Source organism: Rosa chinensis, chromosome 4, assembly GCF_002994745.2.
Source record: "Rosa chinensis cultivar Old Blush chromosome 4, RchiOBHm-V2, whole genome shotgun sequence".
Lineage (NCBI taxonomy): Eukaryota > Viridiplantae > Streptophyta > Magnoliopsida > Rosales > Rosaceae > Rosa > Rosa chinensis.
The window spans coordinates 28,176,653-28,187,722 of NC_037091.1; positions in this window are offsets into that span (position 1 = coordinate 28,176,653).

Genomic DNA, 11,070 nt, shown 5'->3' on the forward strand with positions numbered 1-11,070 from the left:
TGGAAACTGCCTTTGTGGCAAAAGACTACACTGCCACTATTACCGACCCCAAAGATGATGAACCATCTAATAAGGTGAAACCAAATGCCTTAATGTTTCTAAGGCGACATATTGATCCTAGCCTACGCTGGGAGTACCTTCAATTGAAGACACCTAAAGAACTATGGGATGCCCTTAAGGGACGTTTTGACATTCATGATACTTTACTCCCAGAACTGACCGTTCAGTGGAATGAAATCCACTTGCTTGACTACAAAAGGGTCAATGACTTTAACAAGGACATGTTGTGCCTTAAGGCATGTCTCAATTTCTGTGGAAAGGAACTCACAGAAGATGATATAATCCAGAAGACTCTTTCCACTTTTCCTACTTCAGTACTTATACTAGATAACCAGTATAGGCTGGAGTATGACAACAAAAGAATCACAACCTTTAGTAAGCTAATCAACCTACTGCAAGTGGCTGAGAAGCATAATGAAGTTCTCTTAAACAACAATTCCAGGCCCATTGGGACAAACAAAATTTCCGAGGCTAATTATGGAAAAATGAAAGGTGGAAAGAACCCCAATGCAAAGGGGGTTGGACGTGATGATCCCTACCCACGTGGCAACAATGCACCACGTGGAAAGGGATGTGGGGATCGTGGAAACAAGGTGCAAAAGGTACCTAAGAATCCTTCTATCAAAAAGGAAAGAGTTGACAATGAACTATGCTATAGGTGTGGAGTCATTGGGCATTGGTACAAGAACTGCCAAACAAGCAACAGAGTAGCAGCCAATTACAAGAGGTATAGGGAGTCTAAAGAACAAGAGGCTCACTATATGGAAGAAGGAGGCCATGACCCAGACGTCAACCTCACAATTGTAGACTTTAATGGCAACAAGGAACTTGCTCAGTCAATCGATGCCCCAGAATTTGACTGATCTGCTTTATTTATTTTATTTTCCAAAAATAGTTGTGAAGGCATAATGCCTCATTTTTAATTAGACTATTACTGGGTCTTAAAGTTTATTTCAATAATGGTTTGATGAATTAGATTTCTGAACAAGACCTTGATTTGATTATCATTGGCTTATTAATAAATTTCAAATTTTATTCTGAAGCACTGAATTTATTCAAATTTATTTACTATATACATATTTACATGGTTCGAAATAGCACTATAAAAATGTAAAAGCAATACATCTAGAAAAAGGAAAAATTATTAGAATGAAAAGAATACCATTCTACGCAAATAGAAATACTCTAAAGAATATGAGTTATATTTTCTAAATATCTCCCATTTATTTGTAGGAATGAATGGAGGAGAACTTGAGTGCTTAGTTGATAGTGGGACTACCCACACAATATTAAGAAGTAGGCAATTATTCATTAAATTAATAACCTACAATTCCTCTGTGACTACGATGATTGGATCATCACAAGTAATAAAAGAACGAGCAATTGCCAAATTTTTGCTGCCTAATGGCACAACATTTCAAGTCACAGACGCTCCATATGCACCAAGAGCTAATCGAACCTTGTTAAAGTTTCAAAGCTATTTGTGTCAACGGTTATCCAGTAGAAATACACTGTGAGAATGAAACTGAATACCTTGATATTAACTCTAATGAATGTGGAAGGAAACGCATTTTAGAGAAACTTATGAGTCAATCTAGTGGACTGTACCTCACTATGATTCGGATCATTGAATCCTATGCTATCACCAACAATGAAATGTGGAACACTGACTCATACAGGCTTTGGCATGACCGCCTAGGGCACCCCGGTCATGACATGATAATCCGTATTTAAAAGAACTCACATGGACATCTCTTCTTTCGAGTGAAAAATAAAATGGGACAAAAATCTGTCACACTGCAAGGTGTTGGTCCTAGTACTGCTCAAATGCAGCCATTGCCTTCTGAAGCACCAAAAGCACTACCTCCCTCCCATTATGCCTCATTGACTATTTCAAAGGCACATAACTCGTTTTGCAAAGCCTACTCGTTAGTAAAAACAGGATCGAGACCTTCTTATGCTAAAGATACAAAACAAAACATTCCATTCTTACAAAGGATACAAGGAGATATATGTGGACCTATCCATCCAGAATGAGGACCATTCAAGTACTTTATGGTTCTGGTGGATGCTTTGACAATCTGGTCACATGTCGTTTTATTGTCCACAAGAAATGCTGCATTTGCAAAAACTCCTAGCACAGATTATACGTTTAAGGGATCACCACCCTGATCACCCTATCAAGTCTATAAGGCTTGATAACGTTGGAGAGTTTACATCAAAAGCATTTGATGATTATTGCATGTCTATCGGGATCGATGTAGAGCATCCTGTACCCCATGTGCATACACAAAATGGTCTCGTAGAAGCCACCATCAAAAGGCTACAGATGGTGGCTAGGGCATTGGTTATGCGCACCAACCTGCTTATATCTGCCTGGGGTTATGCAATATTGCACGCAGCTTTACTTATTCGTTTCAGATCCACTACTAGCCAACCATTTTCTACGTACCAGTTGGTAACTGGATATGAGCCTAACATTTCACACTTACGCATATTTGGTTGCGTAGTATATGTTCCTATTGCGCCCCCACAGTGCACCAAAATGGGTCATCAGAGCCGATTAAGTATTTATGTTGGATACAAATCCCCAACAATTATCCGCTATTTGGAACCGTTGACAGGTGATCTCTTTACCACTAGATTTGCGGATTGTCACTTTGATGAGACAGTCTTCCCGTCGTTAGGGGGAGATAGGAAAAAGGATTTTCCATGGGAACGACAGGAATTGTCGTGGTTTGTCCCCACCCTGTCTCATTTTGATCCCCACACTTCACAATATGAAAGTGAAGTGAAAAGAATAATCGATCTTTAGAACATATCAGATTCGATGCCTGATGCGTTTACTAATATCGCAAAAGTGACGAGATCACATATACCAGCTGCAAATGTGTCTGCAAGGTTAGAAGTCCCCAACAAGAGGCACGGTGCCGCAGATAGAGGCACTGCAACCACACTTAGTGGAGGTGTGGTTGAGGCCGTGGCTCCCCAAAGGAAGAGGGGGAGGCCACTTGGTTCGATTGACACTCACCCAAGGAAGAAGAGGGTGAGTAAGGCACAAACCGATCCATTAATCATCAATGTAAAGAATCCCTCTCATGTGATTGTCTCTGATTACAGTTATGTCCATGAATCAATACTGGAGGACGCTCTGATGTTTGAAATGATTCCAGAGAACAAAGAAATCTCAATGGATTATGCGAGTGCGTATGAGTTGATAGAAAGATCTTCCATACACATTGATGATGAATTTGCATACACTGTTGCTCAAGAAATCATAGAGCATGATGATATCGAACCATGCTCTGTTGTAGAATGTCAACAAAGAGCAGATTGGCCTAAATGGAAAGAAGCAATCCAGGCAGAATTAGATTCTCTGACAAAGAGACAGGTATTTGGTCAGGTAGTGCTAACCCCACCAAGTGTAAAGCCTGTAGGACATAAATGAGTCTTTGTCAAAAAGCGTAATGAGAAGACTGAAGTCCTGAGGTACAAGGCTCGCCTTGTGGTGCAAGGTTTCTCACAACGCCCTGGAATTGACTACGAGGAGACATAATTTCCCTTAATAGACGTTATAACGTTCCACTACTTAGTTAGCTTAGTAGTTTCCGAAGGATTGGAAATGCAGCTCATGGATGTGGTTACTGCATATCTCTATGGGGATCTAGATTCAGAGATATATATGAAAGTGTCTGATGGCCTTACATTACCCAAGTCAAGTGACTCGAAACCACGGAGTGCGTTTGAAATTAGGTTAAAACGCTCACTTTACGGATTGAAACAATCCAGGCGGATGTGGTATACCCATCTAAGTGACTACTTGATTGGGAAGGGATATAAGAACGATGAATTATGGCCCTACATATTCCTAAAGAAAACATGTTATATCCCATATATTAATTTATTGATTTACTAATTATTTGGACGGTAAACGACAATTATTTTTACTTTTAACTTCGTTTTGACACTTTTAAGGGGGGCCCTAAAAATTGACCTTTTGTTAAGGTCAAAATTTGAGGAAACTTTGTTCATGAAAATTGTAGATGGCGTTAAACCGAGCGTGTGCATATATGGTACGTATAAATCGGAGTTCGTATGCCAAAGTTATGGGTATTTTCGTGTGAGGGGTATTTTGGTCATTTCATCACACCTTAATTATAATTTATAAAGGGCTGACCACCCCCATTTCCAGCCATTCTCCCCATCCTTTACGTCAGAAACCAGAGAGAGAGAGAGAGAGAGAGAGAGAGATCTTCCGGCGCCGATTCCGGCAATTTCCGGCAGCAAAAATGGTATCAATCTCTTCCTTACCTCATAGGTTTTCTTTTAAGTATAATATTGCATAGATTTATTGGAGGATTTTTTATATTGAAATTCGGCCACTACTCACAAATTGGGGTTTATTGTTTCTTAATTGTTGAGGTAGTTCTAGTTGTTTTCTGAACTTGGTGTAGTTAAGAAAAATGTTAGGGGGGTTGAGATGAAGCTGCTGCCAAAATTTGGTGACCATCGGAGAAGTTGATCGCCGCGTGAACAGTGGTGGCGTTTAAACAGAATTTAAATTCAATTTTTGGCTAGTTAAATTCTATAATTTTGTAGAGGTTGAATATGTGAATTTGGTTGGAATTGGAGAAGTTTTTAATCGATTATGAATTTCTGAAAATTTAGGCTTTCGATTATCGATTTACAAGAATCCGACCGTCGGATATCCCTCGGTTCTGACTTGGAACCTTTAAGTTAACGAATTGGTATTAGAGATAAAATTTGGGTTGAATCAGAGAAGAAGTGGAGAGATGATTTATGAGGATTTGTGATAGGAGCACAATGTGCGATGATATTAATGAGTATATGCTCCATTTTAGCCTTGTTTCTCCCTTAAGTTTCGTGTTTTGAGTCATCGAGTCATTTTAAGAGTCTTGTAGAGTGTTTGGCGTGAAATAGGCAGAAAACGTAAAATTCATGAAGAATCCTAGCTGGATCAGGATTCCTCACCGTCATGCTAATCTGTGGGCCTTAAGAGAGAATTTATGGGAGTACTTTTCTGAAATTAAATTGTTTTAATTTCTTTTATTTTCTCTAAAAGAATTTAATTTTGTGCCCTTTATTAAATCAGGTTGACCAAGCAATGAAGAAGGGAAATAAAGTGAAAGACATTTTTAGTTGGAGAATAAAGGAGAAAGTTGTTTCAGCTTGGAAATTAAAGGAATTGCCCCATTATGAGAGGAGTTAAGGCCTTAAAGGAGATGTTTCAGTTGAAAAATTAAAGGAATTGCGATGCAATCCCATCCGTCCAATGATGAAGGGTATGATCGACAAAAGCCAACCAATGCTCTCCTATAAATAGGCAACGTCCAGAACAGAATTTGCATCACTTCCCAGCCAAGATCAATTCCTTGTGGCCTCACTTCCCGGCCTATCGCTTCCTGGTCGAAAACTTTTCCGAGACTCTGCCCAATTCACTCCTTAAACTTCCATCACCTACAAGACCGTGACCACCATCCATCCATTGACCTACGAAGCTCTTAGACGCTGAGTCAAGGACGCTCCACCACCATAGCAGAGACGAGTTCATCACCATGTTGCTAAGCCGCTGAGGAAAGCTTCAAAGTGTAACTATGACTCTACTTACAATTTTTGTTTCGGCTTTGTGTGTTTGGATTTGCAAGTTGTGTAATTGTAGACAGGAGATTTTCAGAATATTTTTATTAATATTTTTGAGATTTTCAGTTTATTATTGAGTTAATTTCAAGAATTCTTTTATGATGCATGTTACAATATTATGCCCTTTTATGTGTTTAGGTAATTTTCATAGTTAGGTTCATAAGTTTGCATGCTAGAATAACGGTGAGAGTTCTTGTGTGTTTTCTTAATTTGCCAAGAGTAATTGTTATTTGTTAAGGCGCTGAGTTAAACAAGTAGCAATTAGTTCTAAAAAGTGGTAAAAACTATGTTCAATGGTTAAACGATTCTGGAAATTACGTGTTAAATTCTATGTCTAATGGTTAATTTGCACGTGTGAGTTGATTCGAGAGTTAGATAATACTACTAGTTAAGAGAACTACGCTGAGTGTTTTCGAAAATTAGTAGTATTAGGCTTGGTAAGGACTTTTCTGATCCAAGCCTACATTAGAACGAATTAGATAAATGGATTGATCCACTGAGGCTTTTCATTTGGGCTCTTATCTAGGCATTTAAGATGGGCACGTTTTTGTAGCATGTTGAAATGAATTTTCTATTTTTACACTTAGTAATTTCCGAGTGGTATTGGTCTAGGTTAGGGAAGTCGATCATTGTATATAGTTTTATTTGTTTCGTTTTTATTTTAAGTAGATTAGGAACCAAATTTGAAAACCCCCATTTTATTCTTTTATTTGTTAATTGACCTTTTGTGTAGGTATACCCTACAATCCCCAGACTGAACGATCCCTGCTTATCCTATACTGAAAACTACATTTTGCAATGTTAAATTGTGAGGCTATTTTAGCCGCATCAATTTTTGGGGCCGTTGCCGGGGATTGTTGAAATCCCTTGCACTTAAAGTGTCATCGATTTTGTTGTTTATATAGAATGTATGCTAAAGTTTTGTTCTACACTTGTGGAATGTTGACAAATTGGAATTTTGCTTAGGCCAAGCTTTAATTGTGATTTAGTTTAAGTTTTATGAGTGTTACGAAATTAAGCATGTCTTTTATAATTGTTGTGCAATTTGTAGAATTTTTTATTTTTAAGCATATTGTAAATTGTATGTGTTTCACTTAGATTTTTTTTTCAGCATGTTGTAAATTGTAGAATGAGTTTTTTTTTTTGTTTTAAGCATATTGTAAATTGTATGTGCTTCACTTAGATTAATATACTTAATTGTTGTAAATTGTATGTTGTCATGAATTTAGTTAAATACTTAATTATTGTAAGTGTGTAAAATCGTATGAGTAGACAATGACCCTTTTGTTAATATTGGCCTAAACCCTTCATTAGTACCTTGCTAGGGTCTCTTGAGGTTGAAGGCGGCTTTTATTAGCACTTGGAGAACGGTCTAACATATAAGTTAATTTCCCAACTGAGTAAGGGGCATACAGATGGTGTCTTAGATTGGGACGCTGGGTGATGGGTTCAATTAGATCTTAGAGATACTATAGAATGAGCCTAAACCACTATGTGGGAGTAGCCGATAGGGGCTTAAACCTCAATGAGGGAGTAGCCTCCGTAGTATCACCAAAATGAGTCATCCCTCTCACTTACCTCTTAATTTGGCCATCCAGCCTTCTGAAACAAAGGAAAGAGACTTATGTCTGGGCGACTATCCCTATATCGTATCTCACCAATAGTAGTGGTTTCTATTGGGCTCGACTTACAACTTGGAATCAATTGAGATATTAACTATGTTTATAATAAAAAAAAAAATGTTGTGTGACATGCTTAAGGTATATTGGATTAAACATGACCTTGTCGAGGGTAGCTGTTCTATAGTCCCATTGCACAAACGAGGTCCTCTGTTCCAGTACCTAAGTATGTAAATGTAAAAGTAACTTAGAAAGTAGGAAAGACATAATGTTTGTATTTCGAACCTTGTATATGTTACTAACACTTGTGAACAAGGAGAAGAGTCCAGGCTGAAGGACTATAAATATTAAGCGCTGCATGGGAGGCAACCCATTTCAACCGAAGCTATGAAGGAGCCACCAACGAGAGTTTGACATTTCTATCCCTTCACTTGCTTAGGTTGAATTGTATTTGTGTCTTTGTTTGTTTGTTTGTTTATTTTACCCTTCCCTTATTTTCGTAGCCCCCCATATTTAGGGTCTATATACCATATTTTTTTTCCTACATTGAGGACAAATGTAGATTCTAAGTGTGGGGTGGGTTTACACCTTTATTTCAGAATATTTTCAGTTTTTTTTTTTAAAAAATAGTTGGTTTTATAGTCTTTTTGTTTGTTTGAGTAAAAAAATAGTTGGTTTTATAGTCTTTTTGTTTGTTTGAGTCTTAGGATGCCCCTAATGTCTAGGATGAACATGTCTCTGAATTCATGGCTGAAGGTTTTCACAATCGAAATAGGACTTAATTGAATTATGTGGTTAATTGACATTGTGATGCTTGTATGAAGATTTGAGATAGGATTGTAACTTGGTTTATTAAGCATGCTAGGATTAAGTCTAATTCATTTGACCCTAAGTGAGCTGTTGAGCTAAAATACTTTCTTTTCGAGTGCTGAATTGATAATTCCAGAATTTCGTGGCTGTATTTGCAAAACCTCATCATTCTTTGAAAATCCAATGATCATGTGCCATAGATTTTAATGGACTAGAGAGTACTAGAACTCAACTGTTCTGACTGTCAAAACTTGTATGCCATAATATGCCCTGATCCTGGATAGGATAGAAGGCATTAAGGTAACCACCAGAGCCAAACAAGCATGTGTCCCCAATTGTGCCCGTTGTGGGACTCCTTAGAATGAACCCCTTTGAGCCTACGTTTAAAACCTTTGTTTCATCACCCTCACTACCCTACCATGAGCTTAATACAGGATATCTCTACCCTTGTCTTATGGACCTAGTAGAGCATGACATAATGTGTAGGGGTGACGATGAAGACAAGTGTGGGGTGGGGAAAACCCAAGAGAAAACAAGAAGGAAAAAAAAAACAAAGAAAGAAAATGAAAAAGAAAGAAAGAAAAACGGCAAAAGAGAAGAAAAATTGAAAAGAAAAACTCTTGGGAAATTGTTTAAGTGTGGTTTTGGACTTTCAAATTTGTAGAAGGCTCAAAGTTGAAAATTAGGCCTTTGTCCGTTTCCATATTGGTTAGAGTGAAGGTTGGGCCCAAAACAATGATAATTGGCCCACAAAAATGGTGACATAAGGTGGTCCATATATGCTCTGCTAGGTCCTTAGGATTTTTGTATCCTTAATCTTCATTTCGAAAACCCTAGCTTAGCCCCATTACAACCTGTTAAGTGCTTACTTGATCCTTGAAATGGGCAGCCTTTGGTTAGTGGAGTCAGTTACGCAGTCGAGCTTATGGTTTAGGTCCATTTGTGCACTTAGTCATTTCATGAGGTCTTTAAAAATTCTTCACAAAATGCGTTTATTGATGAAATATGCAAGTTGTTTGTTGCCTTACAATTTATTCTCTTGCATATACTTGAATGTGAAGCTTTTAAGCATAGCCATTTCTGAGAGAAAAATCGAGAGTATGCCTTGTGAGTTTGGATTGGACTTGTTCGAAACGTGCTATCATTCAATGTATAACTTAAGTTCTCCACATCTTACTTAGTCATATGAGTGTCACATGTTTATTAACCATGGAATTATTTATGCGATTTTGATTAAGTGTTTAATGTGAAAGCCATGAGTTTGGAGTCTCTGAGACAACAGTTAGGAGCAATAGAGTCATTTATTTGCTTTTCGTTGAGTCATTGTTTTGTTTTGTATTTTTGTTTTGCTAAGGGACTAGCAAAAGCTAAGTGTGGGGTAGTTGATAGGAGCACAATATGCGACGATATTAATGAGTATATGCTCCATTTTAGCCTTATTTCTCCCTTAAGTTTCGTGTTTTGAGTCATCGAGTCATTTTAAGAGTCTTGTAGAGTGTTTGGCGTGAAATAGGCAGAAAACGTAAAATTCATGAAGAATCCTAGCTGGATCAGGATTCCTCACCGTCATGCTAATCTGTGGGCCTTAAGAGAGAATTTATGGGAGTACTTTTCTGAAATTAAATTGTTTTAATTTCTTTTATTTTCTCTAAAAGAATTTAATTTTGTGCCCTTTATTAAATCAGGTTGACCAAGCAATGAAGAAGGGAAATAAAGTGAAAGACGTTTTCAGTTGGAGAATAAAGGAGAAAGATGTTTCAGCTTGGAAATTAAAGGAATTGCCCCATTATGAGAGGAGTTAAGGCCTTAAAGGAGATGTTTCAGTTGGAAAATTAAAGGAATTACGATGCAATCCCATCCGTCTAATGATGAAGGGTATGATCGACAAAAGCCAACCAATGCTCTCCTATAAATAGGCAACGTCCAGAACAGAATTTGCATCACTTCCCAGCCAAGATCACTTCCTTGTGGCCTCACTTCCCGGCCTATCGCTTCCTGGTCGAAAACTTTTCCGAGACTCTGCCCAATTCACTCCTTAAACTTCCATCACCTACAAGACCGTGACCACCATCCATCCATCGACCTACGAAGCTCTTAGGCGCTGAGTCAAGGACGCTCCACTACCATAGCAGAGACGAGTTCATCACCATGTTGCTAAGCCGCTGAGGAAAGCTTCAAAGTGTAACTATGACTCTACTTACAATTTTTGTTTCGGTTTTGTGTGTTTGGATTTGCGAGTTGTGTAATTGTAGATAGGAGATTTTCAGAATATTTTTATTAATATTTTTGAGATTTTCAGTTTATTATTGAGTTAATTTCAAGAACTCTTTTATGATGCATGTTACAATATTGTGCCCTTTTATGTGTTTAGGTAATTTTCAGAGTTAGGTTCATAAGTTTGCATGCTAGAATAACGATGAGAGTTCTTGTGTGTTTTCTTAATTTGCCAAGAGTAATTGTTATTTGTTAAGGCACTGAATTGAACAAGTAGCAATTAGTTCTAAAAAGTGGTAAAAACTATGTTCAATGGTTAAACGATTCTGGAAATTACGTGTTAAATTCTATGTCTAATGGTTAATTTGCACGTGTGAGTTGATTCGAGAGTTAGATAATACAACTAGTTAAGAGAACTACGCTGAGTGTTTTCGAAAATTAGTAGTATTAGGCTTGCTAAGGACTTTTCCGATCCAAGCCTACATTAGAACGAATTAGATAAATGGATTGATCCACTGAGGCTTTTCATTTGGGCTCTTATCTAGGCATTTAAGATGGGCACGTTTTTGTAGCATGTTGAAATGGATTTTCTATTTTTACACTTAGTAATTTCCGAGTGGTATTGGTCTAGGTTAGGGAAGTCGATCATTGTATATAGTTTTATTTGTTTCGTTTTTATTTTAAGTAGATTAGGAACCAAATTTGA